The sequence below is a fragment of the Pinus tabuliformis genome, chromosome X (assembly GCF_031772625.1).
Source record: "Pinus tabuliformis cultivar Carrire ecotype Pingquan chromosome X, CPIR1, whole genome shotgun sequence".
NCBI classification, from domain to species: Eukaryota; Viridiplantae; Streptophyta; class Pinopsida; order Pinales; family Pinaceae; genus Pinus; species Pinus tabuliformis.
Window position 1 is genome coordinate 271,731,256 of NC_142308.1, and position 24,594 is coordinate 271,755,849.

A 24,594-nucleotide genomic window follows, 5' to 3' on the forward strand; every position below is an offset into this window, starting at 1 on the left:
AGTTGGCAGAGAAGAGAAAAAAAGAGGCAGCATCAGCACAGGCGCAGGAGGCGCTGGACACTGCGAAGGCTGCAGCAGAAGCACAAAATGCAGCAGAGAAGGAGCGCGAGGGTCAGAAGTTGCCTTCACCTGAGCAGGAATAAGAAATCAAGACAAAGATAGAGGAGGGTTGCACGGACCTACAAACAGTGACAACATAGTTAAAGCACTAGTGCCTAAGAGAGCAGGTTGGGCCGCAAAAGAAGTCGAAAGTGTCTAAGACTTCTTTTGACCCGATCACCCTCATTGAGGGAGATCTGCACAATATAGGGGAGACGGTGTGCAAGGTCACCATGAAGGCCCTCCAGTAGTTGGCGGATGAGAATCAAATTGTGTTGGGGGCCCTTCGGACACAGATTCAGGAGTTGTAGGTGCACACTCCTCAGGCTAGTACTCTATCGACTAGCCTCGCAGTAGGAACAATGGCGGCTAAGGAAATGTTGCGTGCCTGCATGACCAAAACAATAGTGCTACCAGAGGGGGAACTAGTTACAGAAAACGAGGCCGATAGGCCTACGATTAGTGCATTAAAAGGGGTAGGGATCAACATGGTTGCGCTCCCTCGGGAGATGCTCTATGTCCTCTAGGACGGAGTGATTGCAGAACTGCGGGCTATGGAAGGCCGCGTGTTACAGGTGTTGAGTGAAAAAAGAATGAACATGGAGCAACTGATCCTACAGCGTGACGAGGTTGTGGTGCAAAACCAACAAATGGTGTAGATGGTTGAGGAAGCCTGCCAGATAGTCCTTGAGTTGGCCATCTCAGTAGAGGCACCAGTAGAGGCCTGCATCTAGAGGTTAGTAGCAGGAGTGCGTGAGGCGCGAGAAGAGATGGCTAAGGTTCAGCTAGAGTTGAACCTTCAGATAGCAGAGCTGTGGTTGAAGGCACAGCCTTCAACTCCTCCAGGGGTAAGGGAACAGTGCACCAGCGCCAGTACATCGAGGATGGAGGAGATCAGCAGTGTAGTGAAGGATTGCAACAAAATGTTGGAAGAATCGTTCGAGGTCCTCACAACTCTGCAGGAGGACCCAAACATACAATGCTTAGAAATAGAGGCACGTGAGTTACAACAATAGTATAACAACGTCAAAGGGATTGTGCAGATGGTGGCCCTCACACAGAGGCTCACGCGAATGCAACAAGCCAAAGTGCTTAAGGAGCAGGTAGATGCAGTGCAATATAGAGAAGCGGTTTTGAAGGCACATGTCCAGCCTTGGATCAACGAGGCCTTCGTAATCACAACAAAAATTGAAGGCAAGCTTGCGCAGATGCAGGGGATGCAAGAGCAGATACAGGTAAGTAGTTCAAATACCGTGGTCTCTGAACAACACGTCCAGGAGATATAGCAAGTAGCTGCTCAGTGCGTTGCCGACCTTGCAATAGTCTGTGCAGAGTTGGGAGGTCTCTGCGCGAAGATCTCCGCACCGACATAGTGGCTCGAGGGCGAGTCACGATGTTTGTGTTGGGGGATTGTTGGGCGTGGGATCCCCCCATGGCAAGTTTTGGGGCTTAAAGCCCAAGTTTTGACTAAGTCTGATGTAAAGACTTCGCGATTTGTGGGCATGGAGCATGAAGTTGTAATTAAGTCATAGCGTTGTCCACCCTTATTTTTGTAATGTAATGTTAGCTTGAGAGTTCTACCCATGGTTCACGGACCATGGGATTGTATAAATAGAATGAGGCTCTAAGTGTAAATATACATAAGTCATCCATAGAAGATCTAATGATGAAGCATTGAGTCTAAGTGAAAAGTCAAGTCTTTGGGTTGTAGAGTAGGAGAAGGCTCTGCAGCTGAGTTTGCAGAGGCTTAGTAGTGCACAACTGAGTGCGTGGACCCCTGCAGCTGAGTGCGCATGGTAGGTTGAGTCTATAAACAATTGAAGCATTAACAAAGAGAAGTTTTACAATATTTTTGTGTATCTTTTTCTGTTTTATGCATTGAAGTATATTGGGTATGAATTGCAAGTTTACTGTTTATTTGTTGTGCAAACTTATATGAATGTGCTGAATAAGTGAATATAACATAAAGTATTTGTTTACGCGAAGATAACTAACTGTTATAAGAATATAAGAAAGATCTGTGGTGCAACTTGGGGAAATAGCGCAGATCGTTGCTTTAGCAGTGCAAAAGCTCCTCAGCCCCTGGTTAGGGCTGCGCGAAGTCGAGTATAATAGGGCGCAAAGGCCTCACAGGTCAGGAAAGTGTGCGAAGTGACCTGCGCGAAGATATACACAGTCGAACTAAATCGACCCCTCAGACATATCAAAGGTACAGAAACTTGGTTCCAGCATTCCCCCCATAATGCTTCGGGTGAGACCTTAGTCCACGCTCTGCGGGCCGTCGCCGAAAGTGCTAGTAGTACAGGGATTTTTTTGGCTAAATAACTATGAACTTGGGTCAGGTCCCATCAAGCCGACAGGTTCCAAGCCAAACTTCTATGGAGTCAGAAGAAGCTTGATTCTTTGATGGAAGAAAGGTAAATCTACTCGAAGAGAGTTACTCTACTGCAATAATGGAGAAGGTTGACATGTAATGCTAAATTACACCATTCCTAATTAACCATTTAAGAAGTTGTGCTAGATAGAAATGCTAAATCAACATGAAATACATGCTACTATCTAAGTTGTAGAAGTAATAAGCATCAAACAACACTAATGTGCAAGTAAAGAGGTTGAACCAAATCTGTTTTTGTTTTTTTGTTTTTTTAAGCAAAATCAAGTATGCAACTAATTGCTTTTGTGGATGTGGCAGGTGAATTAAGGATGTTTGAGGATGGATGGAAGGGCTATGAGATGGTTTGATGGTGTGGAGGACCCCTGGGAGGCTTTTGGTGACTTTCTAGAGGTTTTCCAACAGACCGTTTCAGGAAAACCTACAGGATGTACTAGAAACCTACAGGATGACCAAGTAGGAATTACAGGAAAACTACAGGATACAACCGAGAGCAAAATGTGAGGCGTTGGAGGTGATGGGAGGCCTAGGAAAGGTGTGTGATGGGTGGAATGGAGTGGGAGAATGTCTAGGATCACTCAGGAGTCAATATCCAAGATAGCAAATGGTTGGATTCGCTCAATGCACTTGGAAGAATTTCTATGAAAAATGATGAAAAACTAGTGACGGTGATGGTGAAAACAAGGGATGGCTAAGGTGGATGGAGTGAGAGGTGGCTACTGGATATGAATTCTTAGTCTCCTCCTGAATCACTTGCTCTGCATAAGCATGTGTGTATTCCAAAAAGCTATGCAACAAGATACGTTTTCATAAACTAGAAAAACAGAATTAATGAATCAACTGCCTATACTATGCATGAAGAAAGCTGTTGAAAGGAATGAAAGCATGAATGAGATCTATTGCAGAAATGGAGATGAAAAATATGACAATGGAAATCTACCTTGCAAAACTAAACAAATACTAAATTAAATACAACAAACTCCAAAGCTCATAAAAGAACTAGAAATCTGTGTTTTTGGGGCTGCTTAAGGGTCCCTTCCTCAAGTCATGATCTCATAGGGAGGAAGTGAGGCCGAGACACCTGTCGACAACCTTGTGGTGATCCTTTTTCTCCTTGCTAACCTGCTACTTGAAGTGAGGCACAAATGGAAGCAAACTAATAAACAACCAATCTAATCTACACTACTTGTAATGGAAATGCATCTAAAAAGAAAATTAACAATGAAGCTATGAAACTACACTAAACATACATGTACAATAAAGAGGAGCCTTGTGTATTAGGGTTGGGCCCTAACCCAAGAGCTTCAGCCCTTTGAGTTAACTCAGTGCTGGCTCAAAACAAAACTCATTCTTATTACCAAAGCAACAAATTACATCAATAGAACTTTCACAAGTATTGCAGCTCGAAAATAGCTTAGCATTTTACAATTGAAATCCAAATCCTACTGAGGTCCTAGGCCTCTCTACTTATACATCTTAAGTCCCCAATGACTTCTTTAAAATTAGGGAGGCTTGGCTCCCAAACTCGAGATAAACTAGTGCTTTGTCTCTCACTTGCTCGGCTGCCTTCTAGTTCTCATGATTTGGTTGTTTGCACTCCGAGCTGATGTGATGAATGGAGGAATATTCGAATGGAGGAGTAGTAAATGAGGAGGATTTACCTCCTACAATCCCTCTCCCTTGTTCCATTTGAGTTTTGACCTTAGTCTTTGCCAAAATTCCTTGATTTTCTCCTTTAATCCTACGTTTAATGCATATTAGTCCACAAAGCATAATATCCAACTCTAACTCACCTCATAAACAAAATATAATAAAAAACATGTAATAATTTATGAGAAAAGTTGGTTTGACTAAGATAGGAGGTGAATTAAGGCCCATATAATTACCCAATGATGAGGCTCATCATCACCCCCCTACTGAAAGTGTTTCTCATCCTCTGAGCAACTTAATCAATATCCATATCCTTCATGGCTCTAGTGGCCTCTTTGACATCCCATGCCTATGTTGTGGTCTCCTCTTCTTGTTCATTGAAGCCTGCTTTCTTTTCTACCTCTGCCCACTACCTCTTTTCTTATTCTTCATTTCTCCCTTCTAGCATACCTAAGAGTAGTGGTGGACTGAGTTTTAGGTCAATCCAATTGACCTTCAACCTTTGCATAGATTGCTTATACATAGGTGTCATGTTGAGTGCCTCTCTCAACCTTTGAGGAGAGTGATACTCTCTTATCTTTAAGTTGTATGGCATTGTGTTCCATCTCCTCAAGCAAGCTTGTATGTTATCATCTCCTAGCAAACTAAACATTTCCTCAAAATGTGAAATTGCTTTCTCTTGGGCAGCAAGATATCTAGGTGCCAGCTAAGGATTATTTGCAATCAAATTATGGGCACTGATGAGGGCCATGGGATTTTATTGTTCAGCTCTGATCACAAGAGGTTCAATTTTCTCTCCTGCCAATATCATTTTCATCTTTATAGCCCTTGACTCCTCATGGTTCATCAATGATGCCAAATCCATTAATTGTAAATCTCCTAGCTTGGCATTAGGGTCCCATACATTCATGTCTGTTAGGGCCATGTTGTGCAAATAAAATTCAGCCATTTTGTCCCTTTCTTCTAGTGTACTTTGATCACAAAGATCAATGAACTTCCTGTAGTCCTAAAATGGTGTGGTGCCTCTCTGTGCTAGGGGCTTAATCTGAAATTGGAGCCACTGTTGTTTGAGGTATAGAGCATAGTATTTAGCTGGCATCCTACACTGGATTGCTTACAAAGAGAGAATGGCCATACATGCCAATTGATTCTCTCTTTCTTGCAGTTGTCCCCTCAACCATGCATTTTTTGTCTCTAATGATTTCTCATTATGGCTTCTCTGTCCCTCAAACCACTTAGCTCTCTGCTCATCTCCTTGAGTTTCTCTTCCATGTGCCCAATGTCTTCCACCCCCTTTGATTTGGCGATCTGCATCCATCGGTGAGTTCTCGCCCTTTCCTTCTCAAGCTCGAAAAACAGTGGGATGGAAAATTTTTGAGATATGACCCTGCCTCTTTCAATAAACCAGTAATATGAGTCTAGGTTAGGTTGGGGGATGGGTTATTTTGTGTTTGGGTCCTCTTCTTTAGTTTCTTGCTGCTCCCCTACCTTCCTTTCCAATTTCTGTGCCTCCTGTAGGTTCAACAGCGTATCCTGTAGGATTGTTTTTGTTTCCTGTAGATTTTGTTGTGTATCTTGTAGGATTGCCTTTCCCTTGGAGGAAGTTGATCTAGTAGTAGGCCTTCTCATATAGGTGATAGGGGACTTAGGGGATGGCATTTTATCCTTTTTCATATAGGAGTCTCCAATCACAATAGGAATTTTGGTTGCTGCTTGGGGTTTCCCCTGTTTTATTCTTGTGCTTTTTCTTGTCGTGAAATATAATGGGGTCTTCCTCTATCTTTTTCATTTTTGCTTGACAGGGGTGCTAAGAGCAATGAGGGTAGTTGTTGCCTCTCTCTCAGTGGCTTCTGGAGACACCCTAGGTGACTCCTCCTTGTTTTGTATCCCCTCTTTCCCATTGTCTTCTTCCTCTATGTCCTTCCTGTCCTCTTCTTCTTGTAGATCTTCATCACTTCTATCAGTTTTCTCCTTAACATCCTCCTTTGTTTCTTCATCATTCTCCTTCTATTCTCCCTCTTCTTGTTCATCTTCATCATTTTCTTCTGTGTAATCTCCTTCTTCATCCATCTCATCCTCATCTCCTTTTGTATCTTTCTCTTCTATCTTTACTTTCTCTTCACTGACAGTAGGACTAACGTCATATGTGAGAGCTTTGATGTCATCCTCTATTGGCATGTCTCTAAAAACTGACCATGTTATAGGAGTTTTAAGGGTCTAGAGGGCATCTTCTATAAGGATCATAATTAACCCATGGTGGGCTAACTGTTGGGAAGTTCCCTCCTTCACTTTGATGCTTGAGTCTATTAGTGATTGAAGCAGGAAGTATGGTATGCTGAGCCTTTGCTGGGGGGTGTTTATGCTCCAAATATCAATTCTTTAGGGATCCTAAAATGATAGCCATATACCACACTATACCTACCCTCACATGAAATGTATTTGATCAGTTGGTAGCTTACCTCATTCCATGGATATGGCAGACTTTCCCTCCTTACTCCATTTTTGTCCTCAGTGGGTTCCTCACCTTCTAAAAAGAATTTCCTTTTGGCAACCTGGCTAGCTAATGAGCTTAGGGGTGAGTTCTATAAATAGGACCCTTATTACAACAATGTCATGGATTCTGGTGAGTGGAGTGAGGGAGAAAGAAAATTCTTGAGCCACCTCATCATCATACCCTCTAATTTTTTTGAAAAACCCCATCCAATTATGTCTTCTGAAGATTTCAAGCACTTGGGGATGTTGTTGGATTCTCACAGTGTTGGTGGGCTCCCTCCTATTAAACCCTCCTGTCATCTTTTTGGTGAAGTTTCAGGAGATGAGATGGTTGAAACAATTTTCAAATGCAGAACTAAAACAGAAATGACTGTGTATGTAATTCCCTTACACAGTTGCTAAATTAACTCAAACTTAGAGGATTTCTAGTTCAATTACTTGTAAAGAGGGATGTAATTATAGAGCCTACCTCTTTAGATTGTTTGCAATGGCCAACTCCTGTGTTATCCCTTCTGAACTCTTCTTTGCCAATCCTATAGACAATCTATGTGTATCTTGTAGGAATTCTTGTGCATGATCCTGTAGGAATTCTTGTGCAATCCTGTAGGAATTCCTGTTTAGTAAAACAATGGAGCTTTGCTTTCGGTGGTTTGCCTCAGTATGAGAGTGACCTGAGAGAGTGATTTTCGAGGAAGTGAAATGCATGAATGCATGGGAATGATGTTTATTTCCTCTTATGGTGATTCGGGGTGAGGTGGTGTGCTGGCAGCAAAGGTACGTTTCCATTTTTGGACCATTGGTCCCCACTACCACCTCATCATTCCCCACTCCTCGTAATCAACTCCCACCTTATGCATCTGTAGTTTTAACTGCTTTTTTCATACTCATTCTTTGTCTTTGAGTTGACTGCAACCACGTGTGAGAGGACACCCTGTTGTGTATGTGTTGACTGAATGAAGGTGCCCAAGTTAACTGGCCACCTTTTCAATTATAAACCGACTATCTCGTAACCCTTATATTTTTTTGACTACATGATGCATATGAGAGAGCGATTGGGATAGTTACCTGTGGTTCCAATGCTATGTTGTAGTTGTTGAAGACTAGAGGTGTTTTTGTGTCTATTTGCTGCATGCTATTCTCCTTCCTCCTCTTACTATTTGCTAAAGACTTATTTGTTTGTGCAGGTACTTGTGGTTGAAGATGGTGATGTTGCTATTTTGGAGCCCCTGGATCATCATGCTGGAGGCTTGTTGCTGGTATGATTGGAATTATGTGGGATAGGTTGCTACAAGATTTCCTACAGGATGTCCTGTAGCTACTTCTTCCTGAGAACTCTTGATCATTCTTTTTGTTGGGGTTGTGAAGATGGTGACATGGATGGAGAGAAAGAATGGGAGTGTGGAGAGCAAGGAACATTCAGGTGATGCTCTTTATTCTTCCCTGTTTCCCTTTTTTGAAAACTAGAAAAAAATACTCTTGAAATTGATTTTTTTAAAATGGTGAGTGTAGGGGTGATGATGGTGGAAAAGGTATGGTGATTGAATGAAGAAGAGGGTGAATTTTTATTTGCCTAGCAAGTCATTCATTTTCCTTCAGACTACTTCCTCTAGGATTTCTGGGTCACTGTAATTCCTACAGGATCATCTTGTAGGTTTTCAGGGGATCCTGTAGGAATACAAGGGATCCTATAGAAAACATAGTCCCTTTGTAAATTAAAGCAATGGACTGGAAAAACTGACAGAAATGGTGGAGGAAGAATGGTAATGAGTGGAAAAATAAATATGTGAGTGACAGGGGTCTCTTGGTGATCTTCCTTTGCTCCTTGACTGCCCTTCTTGCTGACCTACAAATGGAAATTTCCTGATTTAAATTTTTGTTGTTGTTGTTGTTGTTGTTTTTTTGAAAAAAACAACTAGGTTGCCTCAGAGAGGTTTTCACCCTAGTTGTTTGCCCTGGGTGCCTCAAGTGAGGTTTTCACCCAGGGATATTTCTTATTCTCTTTTTTCTCTCTTTTTTTTTGTTTTGACACCATTGAGTTGCCTCAAGAGATTTTCAAACCAATGATGGGACTCAATCAATGTCCATTAACATGGCATCTTTTCACAACATAAGGTCTTAGCCATCTTGTCCTTAACTTTACCTTGAGTATTTATACCTCAAATCATATAGTAACACCCAATCACCTTCATGAAATTGCTTCTCCTTGATGTTTTTATCATGCTAGATCTTCCTCTAAAGTTGAACTACCTCTGTATGTAGGAGGGCCTGCATTCCGAATTCATCCAAACCATTAAACTTGAATAATCTCTCTTTCTGTGCACTGCTAAAATCCAGATCTAGTTGGGCTGCCATCCTTAATGTGTTATACTTAAATTCAATGGACAACAAGGTCTTTTTCCCATATACTAGCTCATAGGGTGTGAATCCAGTGGTGGTCTTCCATGTGGTATTATAGGCCCAGGTGGCCTGAACTAGTCTATCTGCCCAATCCTTCCCACTGTTGCTTACTACTTTGGTCAAGATGCCCTCCAACGCTCTGTTGGTCACCGCCAATTACCCATTAGCTTGTGGATGATAGGGAGTGGAGGTTCTATGCTTGATCTTGTGCTAGCTGAGCAAGTCTTCAATCATATTCGAGGTAAACTGGCTGCCTTGGTCTGTGAAAAACTCTCTAGGGTACCCAAATTTGTAGAATACATTCTCCCTTAGGAACTCAGCCACCTTCTCCTCTTTTGCTGCCTTAATTGCCTTGGTTTCAGCCCACTTAGTCAAATAGTCAGTGCACACAATAATATAATGTTTTTTCTTGGAAGAAGGGTTAATAGGCCTAATGAAGTCCATGCCCACTTGTCAAATGGCTCAAAAGTCACTTGAGGCTACAAAGACATTTCATCTCTTGGAGTAGGCCTTTCCATCTTTTGGCACCGAACACACTAACTAGTATATTTTCTCACATCTTGATGAAGAGTGGGCCAACAATAGCTTGCTTGTGACACTTTGAATTTTGTTCTCTTTGCTACAAAGTGACTTCTACAAAGCCCATCATGACAGGTTAGAAGGATGTCAAAGACTTCCTCCTCCCTGACACACCTTCTCAAGATCTGATTTGGGCCAAGTTTGAAGAGATTGCGCCCAATCCAAGTGAAGGGGGCGCTTTTCCTGACTATCTTTCTCTTTTCTTTGGAGGACAAGCTTGGTGGGAACTGTGCTGATACCAAATAGTTTGATATATCGGCAAACCATGGAGAGAGAGCTGAAATAGAAAATAAGTGCTCGTCTGATAACTGGTCATCAACCATTCCTTCTTCACCTATAGGAAAATTTACTCTAGACAAAAACTTTGCAACAACATTTTCCTTACCATGCTTATCAACAATGGTTAGATCAAACTTCTGTAATAAAAGTAAACATCTTATAATTTGAGCATTCACATCTGGTTTGTTCATTAAATATTTGATTGCAGCATGGTCAATATGCACAAATGTTTGATAGCCTGTAATATAATGCTTGAATTTGTTCAATGAATGCACAATAGCTAGGAGTTCCTTTTCGATCACTGTATAATTTAGTTCAATCTTTGATAAATTCTTGCTGATAAAATAGAGAGCATAAGGTGGTTTTTCATCTATCTAACCTAGGGCTGCTCCTATAGCTTTGTGTGTGGCATCAACATGAATATGAAAGGGGAGGGCCCAATTTGGGCCTCAGAGAATCGGTGCAGTGGTTAACTTATCCTTTAGGATGTCTAAGGCCTCTTGACAATTTTTTGATGATATAAAATCAGTGTTTCGCCAACAAACCAAATAAAGGAGAGACCAACTTGCTGAAGTCCTTTATGAACCTTCGGTAGTATCTAGCTAACCCTAGGAAGCTTTTGACATCTCTTTGCTTTTGAGGAGGTGGGACCCTTTGGATGATAGTTATCGTTTTCGAGTCCACCTGCAGTCCTTAATGAGATATTGAATGACCTAGCACAGTCCCTGCAATCATCAAGAATTCACATTTTTCGGGACTAAGAGATAGGTTCATTTCAATGAATTTGTGTAGTACTTTTCCTAGGTTAGACAGGGCTCGTTGAAAATCACAGCCATAAGGTGTAAAATCATCCATATAAATCTCCACTGCATCATGGACTAATTCGGCGAAAATACTCAGCGCTTCTCTCTAGAAAGTGGTAGGAGAATTGGATAGGACAAAAGGAAAGACCATATAGGCAAAATTACTCCAAGGGCAAGTGAATGTGTTCTTATCCTGGTCTTCCGGGTAGATCTGGATTTGGTTGTACCCACTGAATCCATCTAGGAAGGAGAAAAACCTTTTCCTTGTGAGGCCATCTAGCACTTAGTTATAATCAATTTCATAAGGATTCATTTGTTGATGGACTAAAAACTATTTAATGTGGTTTTTGAGGTATCGCCATGTCTTGAGATAGAATGGTTGGAGTGTGTTGCTTACTCCCCATTTTTTTTAATAATTTCTAGTAGAGTCTAAATTTTAAGAAAAAAATAGTCATGAATGTGTTAGATAAAATTAGCATGCCCATAATTACTACTATAAAGATGTTTCTACAAAAATATCCATGAGTTTATTGGATTATTTAAACATGTATCTTCAAGCAATTCAAGAATTCTAGTTACAAAGCCGCAACTCTATCATATGCTATGGCGCTTGGTTTATTGTGTGCGATTGTGAATTATTGGTGTGTTGCAGCGTGGTTGCAGGCGTGTATTTTCCTCTGTTCATCATAGTGGTATCATAATTATAGAATGCTTTGGATTTTTTCCCTGAACGTGACGTGGTTTGAAGGTTTGTAAAACCTCGTTATCAAAAAAAAAATGTGCCCTCATTGGAGCAGTCATACCTGAGCTCATTTTCGCAAGTTATAGTATTTGAAGGGTCATTATAAATCACCGGCCATGGGCATCTGCAGGAAGGTGAAAACTTCGTTTTCGAGGGTATCAAAAAGTGTTGCCAAAATTTTAATGAGTTGCATCTCCCATTTTTCGTCCAATGCAAAGGTTTGAAGGGTTGTATAAAATATAAATGTGAAAGAGAAAAAAAAAGAAATCAATATTTTTTTTCATGAAAGCTGATTTTAATTAGTGAAAAAAGTATTGAAGATTAAAAAATGAAACGAAGAAGAGCAAAAAAATATGAAATCAATATCTTTTTTTTCCATGAAAGCTGATTTTAATCGGTGAAAAAAGGTATTGAAGATTAAAAATGAACGGAAGAAAAAATAAAAGTTAAAAGAGGTCACATCAAGGTTTATGAAAATGGGTGAAAAATATAAAAATAATTGGAAATGTGAAATGAGAGAAATTAGTGAAAAAAAGTAGTGAAGATTAAAAAAGGAAAATTAAGGAAAATAAAAAGAAGTCACATAGGTTTATGAAAAGTGAAAAAAATAAAAATAAAAGGGAATGTGAAATGGGAGAACATTAAAGAGTTAATAAAAGAAAAATAAAAAGGAGAAGGAAAGATGTTAAAAAAAAGAGAAGTTGTATTTGTATGGAGTAGCAAATTGACATAGTTTTCAACTTTCCATAAGCAAAGGGATTATGACATGGATGTTTTTAATGATTTTTATTTTTCACCATTTCTTATTTTCGTGTGTAAAAATTATGTTTTTTGGGCATCAAAATGAGAACATGGATTACAAAGAGATGACTTAACGGAACATTGTTTTAAATGGGTTTGAAGAATCCTCAAGTCAAGTAGCCTATAAAGACAATATCAAAGGGGTCAATTTATAACTAATAGGAATAACGATGCAACAACATTATATCTAGTGTGCGTTAAGAAACTTTTTGGTGATAATCACATTAGAGAAAAGTGTTTCGAACCATCCAATGTGGTTCATTGTTAGGACAAGATGGAGAATCACGTGTGGCATTTCGAACCATCCAATGTGGTTCATTGTTAGGACAAGATGGAGAATCACGTGTGGCATTTCGAACCATCGAGTGTGATTCATTGTCAGGGAAAGATGGAGAATCATATCATGGCATCACATTAAACAAGTAGGGCGATGTAAAGGTAATTACTTCTAACAACTAATTTTAACTAAGGGAAATTTATTTATTAATAAAAAACATTATTATAAACATAAAACAAAAAAGAATTAAAAATGTATTTAAAGAGAATATATAAAGATTAAAAGTAAATGAAATGAAAAAAAAGGGACCAACCTATTATATGTCAAACAACACTTGCTCAAAATTTAATAATAAAGAGTCCAAAGAATCAATGAAGTAGAAATTAATGACTAATCAAGGCAAGTAAATCAATGTCTGTTAAAATAAAATAAAAATTATCCCAAAAAAACAAGTTTCATAATAGGAGATGAGACTAAATCCATGGAACAAAATTAACCGAAGTCTTAAAATAAATAAGTTTTTTTTTTTAAGAAATAAATAAGGGATATAAAGAAATAAATAAATTGATTGAGAAATATATCAATTTATTATCTAATTTAATTTAATTAATTAATTATTGAATTAATTAATTACTTAATTAAATTTATTTATTTATTTATTCTGAAAAGTTAAATAAATTTAAGAACTTCTCTTATATATAAAATTTATCTTAAAATATAAAAGCCATTAGTGAAAAAACCACACACACATATATAAGTAGTAAAACTAAATGAGTAAAGCCAAGCCAATTAAAGAGTAAAAAAGCACTCAATAGATGGTTCTAAAGGAAGAGATTTAAAGAAAATAAGAAATTATATATATATATATATATATATATATAAAATCTAAGAAGTAAGGGCAGGGACCCAACCATTACTGATCTTTGTTCAATAAGATTTGAATGATAGCATTATTTCCAAGATTGCAATGCTAACTATGTCCAAAGAAACTTGAGATATTTGGTAATAACATAAATTGAAAGGGGGAGCAATACTAATAAGAACCAAGGTGAGCCATGAAGCATTGTAGTTTTTGATGAAGCAATTGTTTTAATAGAAGAACTAGAAGATTTGGACATCGTAGAAGTAATTGGAGAAGTTTTGGAAGAGATTGTCGAAGTAGAAAAAGAAATACAAGACATGAAGAGTGAACTTATAATGAACAATATAGAGTTGTTTGTTTGTTTGTTTGTTTTTTTTTTAAATAATTGCAAAACAAATATGTGATTATGTACAAGATGTAGAATATGAAAATAGTGAAAAAATGTGAAACCCGTTATGTAGATACACATGTCAAAGATGAAATTGAAACCACCACTGCAACAACAACAACAAGTGAGAAGAATCTAGCAGTGAAAATTGAATTTGATTATGAGGTTGAATTAGTATTTCTTAAAGAGTGGCTTTCAAAGGCCAAGTATGATAGAGATGAAAGTGACTATGGAACAACTGTCATAACTACAATAGAAGAATGATCATAAAATATAAAGGCAACCATCATAGTTTTTGAATCAGTTCCAACAATAGAAGAGGAGATGAAAGAAAATGAAGAAGTTATATTTGATCTTGCAAGGTTGACATAAAAGTTCAATCAATAGTAGTTGAGGTACTAGAAAGTGCACAAGAAGAATAGTAGTTGAGGTACTAGAAAGTGCACAAGAAGAACTAGACGAAGAAGACAAATAAGACAAGAAAACATTGAAGAAAAAAACACACTGAAGATGAAGTTGAATAAGAAGAAAAAATACACAAACTATGGAGCAAAAAGAAGTAAATTTTTGTACAACATTGATGTGAGAAAAACCTCAACCAGTAGACATAATTAAAACAAAATTTTGAATTGATCTCAAATGTTGTTAACCTAGCTGATACTTCAACCATCAAGTCCTAGTGTTTGTAATTATGTGGGAGTGTTGGAGTGTTTTAAGTACTTCCATTTTTCTAGTAATTTCTAGTAGTGTCTAAATTTAGGAACAATTAGTCATGCATGCATGAGATAAAATTGGCATCATTATAATTAGCATTCTAAATATATTTCTAGAAGATTCGCCATGATTGCTTTTTGGTCTATTTAAACATGTATCCTCAAGCAAATCAAGAATTTGATTTAAGGAGTCACATTTGTGTTATATATCATTGTATGGTTTATTGTATTTTATTGTGATTTGTGAATGTTTAATTATTGTAATAGTGTTTTTTCCTCTTCCGTCGATGAAAAATATTTGAAAAAGCGTAACAAGTTTGTCAATAAATAATAAAATGGACATGATTTAGATATTTTCTTTTGTAAGTTCTGCAATAGTGGGGCTACATCATGGTCATATCCAAGAATAACACCCGAATAGGGCGGGGAATTGAACCAATGACTTAACATCTAGGAGAGCCTTAACAATGCACCCAATCACTGTCTATCCAAGACTCTATGGACTATGGTTTAGATAATTTTACCCTAAAAAAAATCCCTTGTTATTTTTTTTGGAGAAATCCCAATATAGTATATGTTTTGGCATATGAGGAAACATAATCCAAAAAAGGGACAACATTTAAGTTGTTTAATAATAAGATTTATTAATTTTGTAAAGTGTATTTTGTTAGATAGTATTTTATTTTGATAAAAAAAACTATGACTTTCAATTAATTTCTATTTTTTTAAATGTAAATCGTTTTTTTATAATGGGTTGTTGATTATTTTTATGAGTTTTTAAATTGCATTGTCATATATAAAAATTATATTAAAAAATTAAAAATCTAAAAGTGTCATAATAATTTAGTTTTTGTTACAATATCATGAGCCAATACTATGGCTTATCAATATCACATGCCCAAAAACCATAACTCATTTCAAAATAAAATATTTTGTTTTAGTTTAACATTTTTTAAATTAAAATTTAATACTTACAATATAAAAAGATTCTTAATCATGGATATTTATTGTCATTTTACAATTCATATTATTAACTTGTAAATAGGTTTTGTTACAATACCATGTGCTAGTACCATGGCTTATTAACACCGGTTGCTCAAAAACCATAACTCATTTCAAAATCAAAATACTTTATTTTAATTTTGTTTATAGCATTTTTATAAGCAATTAGTTTCTTTTAATTTAAAATAAAATTCGATGTGTATAAACTTAAATCCAAAATAAAGTTTGATATATATAAACTATTAATTTGGTTGTAGATAAAAATTTCTGATCTTGCAAAAGATTATGAGGAAGTTTTTAAGGAAAGGGACCCAAAAATTACTGATCTTTGTTCAATAAGATTTGAATGACAACATTATTTCTAAGATTGCAATGCTAACTATGTCCAAAGAAACTTGAGATATTTAGTAACGACATAAATCGAAAGGGGGAGCAATACTAATCAGGACCAAGGTGAGCCATGAAGCATTGTAGTTTTTGATGAAGCAATTGTTTTAATAGAATAACTAGAATATTTGGATATCGTAGAAGTAATTGGAGAAGTTTCGGAAAAGATTGTCGAAGTAGAAAAAGAATACAAGACATGAAGAGTGAACTTATAATGAACAATATGGAGATTTTTGTTTAAAATAATTACAGAACAAATATGTCATTATGTACAAGATGTAGAATTTGAAAATAGTGAAAAACGTGAATCCCATTATGTAGATACACATGTCAAAGATGAAATTGAAACCACCATTGCAACAACAAGAAACAACAACAACAAGTGAGAAGAATCTAGCAGTGAAAATTGAATTTGATTATGTGGTTGAATTAGTATTTCTTAAAGAGTCGCTTGTAAAGCTCAAGTATGATGGAGATGAAAGTGAGTATGGAACAACTGTCATAACTACAGTAGAAGAATGATCATAAAATATAAAGGAAACCATCACAATTTTTGAATCCGTTCCAACAATAAAAGAGGAGATGAAAGAAAATGAAGAAGTTATATTTGATCTTGCAAGGTTGACATAAAAGTTCAATCAATAGTAGTTGAGTTACTAGAAAGTGCACAAGAAGAACTAGATGAAGAAGACAAATAAGAAAAGAAAATATTGAAGAAAAAAACCAGAGTGAAGTTGAAGTTGAATAAGAATAAAAAAGACAAAACCTATAAATTTTGGAGCAAAAAGAAGTAAATGTTTATACAACATAGACGTGAGAAAAACCTCCACCAGAAGACATAATTAAAACAAATTTTTGAATTGATCTCAAAATTTGTTAACCTAGCTGATACTTCAACCATCAAGTCCTAGTGTTCGTAATTAAGTGGGAGTGTTGGAGTGTTTTAAGTACTTCCAGTTTTCTAGTAATTTCTAGTAGTGTCTAGATTTAGGAACAATTAGTCATGCATGCATGAGCTAAAATTGGATTCGTTATACTTAGCATTCTAAATATCTTTCTAGAAGATTCTCCATGATTGCTTTTTGGTCTATTTAAACATGTGTCCTCAAGCAATTCAAGAATTTGATTTAAAGAGCCACATTTATGTTATATATCATTGTATGGTTTATTGCGTGTTACTGTGAATTATTTGTGAATGTTTAATTATTGTAATAGCTTGTTTTCCTCTCCCGTCCATAAAAAATATTTGAAAAGGCGTAAGAAGTTTGTCAATAAATAATAAAATGCACATGATTTAGATATTTTGTTTTGCAATAGTGAGGCTACATCATGGTCATATCCAAGAATAACACTCGAAAAGGGTAGGGAATTGAACTGATGACTTAACATCTAGGAGAGCCTTGATAATACACCCAAACACCGTATATCCAAGACTCTGTGGACCATGATTTAGATAATTTTACCCTCAAAAAAATTCCCTTTTTTTTGAGAAATCCCAATATAGTATATGTTTTGGCATATGAGGAAACATAATCCAAAAAAGGGACAATATTTAAGTTGTTTAATAATATGATTTATTAATTTTGTAAAGTGTATTTTGTTAGATAGTAGTTTATTTTGATAAAAAAACTATGACTTTCAATTAATTTCTATTTTTTTTTAAATGTAATTTTTTTTTTTTTAATTTGTTGTTGATTATTTTTATGTTGTTTTAAATTGAATTGTCATATATAAAAATTATATTAAAAAATAAAAAATCTAAAAGTGTCATAATAATTTAGTTTTTGTTAAAATACTATGAGCCAATACTATGCCTTATCAATATCACATGCCCAAAAACCATATCTCATTTCATATATATATATATATATATATATATATATATATATATATTTTAATTTAACATTTTTTAAATTAAAATGTAATACTTACAATATAACAAGATTCTTAATCACAGATATTTACTGCCATTTTACAATTCATATTGCTAACTTGTAAATAGGTTTTGTTACAATACCATGTGCTAGTACCATGACTTATTAACACTGCTTGCTCAAAAACCATAACTCATTTCAAAATCAAAATATTTTATTTTAATTTTGTTTATAACATTTTTACGAGCAATTAGGTTTTTTTAATTTAAAATAAAATTCGATATGTATAAACTTAAATCCAAAATAAAGTTTGATATATATAAACTCTTAATTTGGTTGTAGATAAAATTTTCCGATCTTGGAAAAGATTATGAAGAAGTTTTTAAGGGTGGGGACCCAATAATTACTGAACTTTGATCAATAAGATTTGAATGACAACATTCTTTCCAAGATTGCAATGCTAACTATGTCCAAAGAAACTTGAGATATTTGGTAATGACATAAATCGAAAGGGGGAGCAATACTAATCAACCAAGGTGAGCCATGAAGCATTGTATTTTTTGATGAAGCAATTGTTTTAATAGAATAGCTAGAAGATTTGGATATCGTAGAAGTAATTGGAAAAGTTCTAGAAGAGATTATTGAAGTAGAAAAAGAAATACAAGACATGAAGAGTGAACTTATAATGAACAATATGAGTTTTTTTTAAATAATTGCAAAACAAATATGTAGTTATGTACAAGATTTAGAATATGAAAATAGTGAAAAACATGAATCCCATTATGTAGATACACACGTCAAAGATGAAATTGAAAGCACCATTGCAACAACAACAACAAGGAGAAGAATCTAGCAATGAAAATTGAATTTGATTATGTGGTTGAATAAGTATTTCTTAAAGAATGGCTTGCAAAGCTCGAGTATGATAGAGATGAAAGTGAGTATGGAACAACTGTCATAACTATAATAGAAGAATGATCATAAAAGATAAAGGAAACCATCACAGTTTTTGAATCAGTTCCAACAATAGAAGAGGAGATGAAAGAAAATGAAGAAGTAATATTTGATCTTGCAAGGTTGACATAATAGTTCAATCAATAGTAGTTGAGGTACTAGAAAGTGCACAAGAATAACTAGATGAAGAAGAAAAATAAGACAAGAAAACATTGAAGAAAAAAACCAGAGTGAAGTTGAAGTTGAATAACAAGAAGAAATACAAAAACTATACATTTTGGAGCAAAAAGAAGTAAATGTTTGTGATGAGCCTCATAAATGGGTAATTATATGGGCTCATTTTACCTCCTAACCTAGTCAAATCAACCATTCTCTTAGCTTATTGTATGATTTTCTAATTATATTTATGCTTATAGAGTGAGTTGAGTTTGTTATGATGCCATGTGGTCTAATATGTGTTTAATGCAAATTATTGATGAATTTTGTGGTTAAAGTCAATGATCCAGTGGACAAATAGCAGCAATAACTCAAAGTGGACAAAGGAGAGCACTTTGTTGCACTAAAAATTGTCACCTTGGCATTCTACACTCTGTGTGAGTCCATTATCACTCATACTTTCCTCCTTTGCAAGTCTTAAGCCTCAGTTCCTCATATCAAGCCTTGAAAATAAGAGAAAGCCCTCAAAAGTCTTTAAAACTCTGGTTCCGCACTTTCTCTTTGCATTACCTGCGGTTCCGCAGCTAATGGTCATGTCTCCTGTGCACCTGACCGCTCTGTCTCTGTGTTATGGGTGCGGACCCCTGTAAAAGTTAAAAGGCACGAGCATATTCTAAAAAAACTCACTTTCAGTCATTTCTAGAAGCTTCTGGAAGGAATCTTGAGGTTTCAAGTTCGCTCTCTTAAGGTTCATGCATCCCATACCTTAAGGATCTAACTCCTTGACGTGAGGAGCTTATCCCTTTGAAGGAGGACTCTATCACTTCATAGGTGGACCTATAACCTCCTCCTCTGCACTATAAGATGAAGCATTGGGCTGGTTACTTGAGAGGTTGAAAGCTGAATATTTTTGAGGTGAAATGCTGCTGGAACTTAGTCTTCTTAGTTGAGCTTTTATGATGAGAGATTACATACCTCTAAGATCTAATTTGGAAGAGTGCAAGGCTTGTCAAAGTAAAGCTAATTCCTGTTTCGGACCCCAGGAAGAGCTTGTTCAACATCAAGGCTAAAAAGGTTGTAAGGTTCTTCTACTTCAAAGTTAACACAAATAAGTTTGTTTTTCTCAATAAGCTATTCATTTATGGTTTATTTTATGGATTCCTTGATCACCATAATAGACATGATTTATGATATTTGCTATGCAGGTGCTATTTGATGTTTGCTTGTTTTTGTTTGTAGGTCTTTAAAGGATAACTCTTTCGGACAATCGAGGGATGACTACAACGAACAAGCGCTGGATCTAAGGTAGAATCGTAACACCTCTATAGTCTTTATTTGTATATTGCATATGTCTAGAGAAAGATAGATTTATTTGTCTATTTGTTGCTAGATTATCTTGTGATACTAGGAAGATCGGTCTTGTTCACAAGATCGATTTATCCGGCCAACAAATTGGCGACTCAACTGGGAACTGAATTTGGTTTTCGGTTTTCCTTTGTCTTTGACTTGACAAACTTGTTTTCGTTTCTGGTTTCTTATTGATGTATGTTGGCTTGGGTAGTTTTTAGAATCTAGATTATTTTTTGTTTTTTTCGAAGTTTTCAAGGGACCGCACTTTCTCTTTACAGACAGTGCAAGCATTTTCGCACTTTTCCTTTAGTAAAAAGAGCAGTACCGCACCTGGTTCTACTGGAAGCCTGCGGACCCTGTAAATTTTTTTGAAAAGTCTAAAATATTTTCTTCCAGTTAAGTTTAGGTTTCATTTAAAGTCTTTAGTGTCTACCCAAATCTGCATTTTGTGCTATCAAAAATCTCTTGTGGGTGAGTTCCGATGGTATTTTTGTTTTAAATGATTTTCTAGAAGTTTTGCATGCCTGGAGTGGTTTTCACTTGGTGTATGTAGTGACTCAAAGATCAGAAGCTTGAGAAACCTTAGATTTCCTTGGTGTCTTTTTGTCTTCTTGATGAGTTTGGCTTGGTTGTGAAATATATCCTATGTGAGAAATAGATTTAGTTTTCCCCTTGCAAATCTTTGAACAAGCTTTGTTATAAGTTTTGAATTTCATTTTTATAAAAGAAAACATATTTGGATGTTTTTGATTGATTTGTTATTTTGAACGAATGAATCCTTAGTTTACTGAACAACTAAGTAAAACGTCCTCAAAAAGATTTGAAGCTTTTATTCAATTAGGTTTTAAAAGTTTTTAGATCTCAAGATTAGTTTTTGTAGTTTTGAGTGTTTTTTAGAACTTGTAGATTTCTTTTGAAGAAAATTGTTTTTTTTTTGTAGTTTCGAGTTTTGAAAAGTGAAAGGGATTTATTGTGAGCATTAATTAGTAGTCTTGTTTTGAGTTCTTATTGAAAAAGACAAAAATATTTTCTTTTCATTTACATGTTGAAAGAAAGAATTCTTTTTCAAAGAATTGCATTCTCAAACTCTTTCTTTTAGCTAGATTTTCATTGAAAGAAAAATGAATTGCTCATCATTTTAGGTGCATTTTTTTAGTGTTTTTGGAGTCGAGTCTTCACACCATCGAAGTTTCATTTCCATACCTATTGACTTAAAGAACAACTCATAAAAGCAACGCTTAATTAAAATTTATCTAGTAATCTTTTTATTTCTAGGGCTCTTATCACCAATATAGCTTAGGCTAGTATCTTGGAGTAGGGAGTAATTAACTCTCCAAGATAGTTAAAACAAACAAGTAGCTATATCTTGTGGTAGGAAATAAATCCAATTGTAATTGATACATTCTGGGAAGCTTCTCTTAAAGGAGTCAATCATGAGATCATGTCCGAACCTTTGAGACAATCAAGTCTGTTTCATTGGGAAAGATAGAAGATTTGTGCGTATTATAAATGATAAACCTCGGATTAACCATTGTCGAGGAGCCTGGGGTCACTTGTTGGTAAACCTCGGATTGATCATGTCGAGGAGCCTTCAAGGGGATTGAGCTTTGTTACTCTGCCCTTGCGCGTAGATCGGATCGTAGACTGTTCCCCCAGTTGTATTTGTTGCTGTTGGTAACCTTAGTGTCCATAAACTTAAGATTATTTCCTAAGGTGACGGTGAAGGACAGGTCTCACTATACCTGGAACAGACGTCGATTAGACTCACTTGGACTCTCTGGGGGGTTCTCTTCACTCAATATGGTTTTGTGAAGAAACTTGTGCCAGTCTGTTTCATTAAGCAGGTTGTCAGCGTAACTGTTCCAACCGCCCTTTTTGTATTAAAATTCTACGGGGTTGGATTTCATCACCAACTAGTGGTTTTAGTACGGGAAGTTACTGTTTGTGTGTGGTTTGAACTCTTAGATTTTTTAGGCATGTGATTCATATTGTTTGTTTCTTTAGAGACTTTAGGTGGATTTATTGAAATTTTATTTGTTTGCGTGTTATTAATTAAATATTTAATCGTGGCTGAATTATCGAGACAATCTCATAGACTTCAGGGGAAACTTCCTGAGTACACACCAAGTCAACTTGAGGGGCTATGAGCTCTTGTATGACCTAGTGAAAGTAGAGTTGGATCACCAGAAGCCGGAGAGTCATCTTTAATTGTTCACCCTGTTTATCAAATACAAACAACAGAGTACATTCAAGAGCCAATTTCATTTTCCGAATTTACTGGTAGTATTTCTCCTACCAGTGAATTAATTGAAGAACCTGAAATTTCTGAGCCTGAAACTGAACCTGCTACTCCAACTTCAAGATTCGCTTCTCCAACTTCTAGTGGTCCTGGTTCACCCAGGGTAGGAAATATCATTACCCAAAATCTTCCTTCTGGCCTCATTGCTATTGAAGAACTTGTTAGTCCGGACGAAGATGTAATTCTTCCCTAAAATCAACCAACTTTAGAGCTTAGAGAGTGTGAATCAATATTCTACAGCCCTTTTAGGAGTGACGCTTAGTACGTATCATTGACAATTTTTTTAGAAAACCCAGGTCTTAGTTTTTCACCACCTCGAATTCCTTTTCATCCTACACCAAGAGGTTATTATCCTCCATTGAATATGTCAAGACAGTCATCTATGTTTTCCCAAACACCGGAAACATTTTTATATGGCGGTCCTTCTATTCCTTCGGGGTACCAGTCACTCACTGGTACTTTTTTAGGAGCATCTCCTCAACCAATCGAACATGAGTTATCAACTGGTAATAATGGAACTCGAGTGTTGAATGTAGAAGAAATCCTTATGATGTCTGGTAGTATTCCAAATCCTCAACCCCAAGGTAGTCAGTTACCGCCTGGGGGGCAACCCCAAGGTAGTCAGTTACCGCCTGGAGGGCAACCTCAAGGTAGTCAGTTACCACCTGGGGGGCAACCTCAAGGTAGTCAGTTACCACCTGGGGGGCAACCTTAAGGTAGTCAATTACCGCCTAGGGGGCAACCTCAAGGATAGTACATACCGTCAAGACAGTACACACCTCAAGGTCAACCCTAGACTCAGTACATACCTCAAGGTCAACCCCAGTTTCAGTACGTGCCTCAAGGTTATCAACCTCAAAGTCAGTACCCAACTCAAGGTTTCCAACCACCTTCTGGTCAATCATTTTTACAAGGAGCTGGAAATGAACCGCTTAAGTATCCACCCTACATTCAACCAGGTTATGGTCCTCCATATGCTCAACCTTTTATGGGTCCATACCCCGGAACAAACATGGTGTGGGATCCATCTCAAACTCAACAGACTATGCAAACTAATGTGCAGTTATCAAGTCAACCTGGACAACCTTTGGTTTCTGGTCCAACCCAGCAACCTGTCCAGCCTAATATTCAAACCCCTGCATCTGGTACAGTTCAGCAGCCTGGGCCTAGTTCACCTCGAACTTCGCCTCAAACTACGGCAGCTACTGTAGCTTCTGTTCAACCTACCACACCTATTTCTGGAGTATCTGTAGCTTCGGTTTCTACTATTCCTAAATCAGTGCAAACTCCTCAAGCCTCTTTACCACAGTCAAGACTTATAGTTTAGACTTCGATCTAGATGCCTGCAGGACAAGCTGGGTCAAGTATGGTTGTCACAAGTCAATCGCAATTTAATTATCAGCTATACTAGGTACAGTATCAATTCATTCCTACTGTACAAAATCCAATTTATCAGTATCAACCGTATCCTAGCTATACTTATCAGTAGCCTCAACAACCGTAGTTTGGTACGGTTAATCTTGGTTTCCCAGGAGGTTATAACAGTCCTAATGCAAATCCAATTCCAGGTTATCCTGGATATCCTCCTCCTGGGGCTGGTCTTGTTACCCAAGGTTTTCACAACCCTAACCATCAGTTACCATTTATTGCAACTTTGGATTTACCTGATTTGTCGTGCCTTATGAACGATCCGATTTACTATCTTCCGTATTGGCTGCCAATGCCTAGTAAGTTGCCCAGTGATATCCCGAAATTCGAGGGTAAGTCAGGAGAGGATCCGTCAAATCATGTTATGACTTATCACCTCTGGTGTACATCTAATTCCATCATTGATGATTCAATTCGATTACGTCTTTTTCAACGAACTCTTATTGGTCTTGCTGCCAAATGGTACATTGAGTTACCATGAGGCTCTTTTTATAATTTCAGTCAGTTAGCCACTTCTTTCTTAACTCATTTTCAGTTGCCTGTCAGATATGACAATGGCACAGAACTGTTAACTTCACTAAAACAATCCATGTCCACATATATTTCTGATCATATTCATGAATGTCGACGGAGAAGGCGTTTGGTGAATTTTTTTATTCCGGATCAAAT

The 24,594-nt window shown here is 36.6% G+C and overlaps 1 pseudogene; it reads left to right on the forward strand.

Moving 5' to 3' along the window:
- Nucleotides 1-1,307: 1,307 nt before the first annotated feature.
- The window catches only part of LOC149139432 (helicase-like transcription factor CHR28), a 118,182-nt pseudogene continuing 94,895 nt past the window's right edge, over nucleotides 1,308-24,594 (forward strand).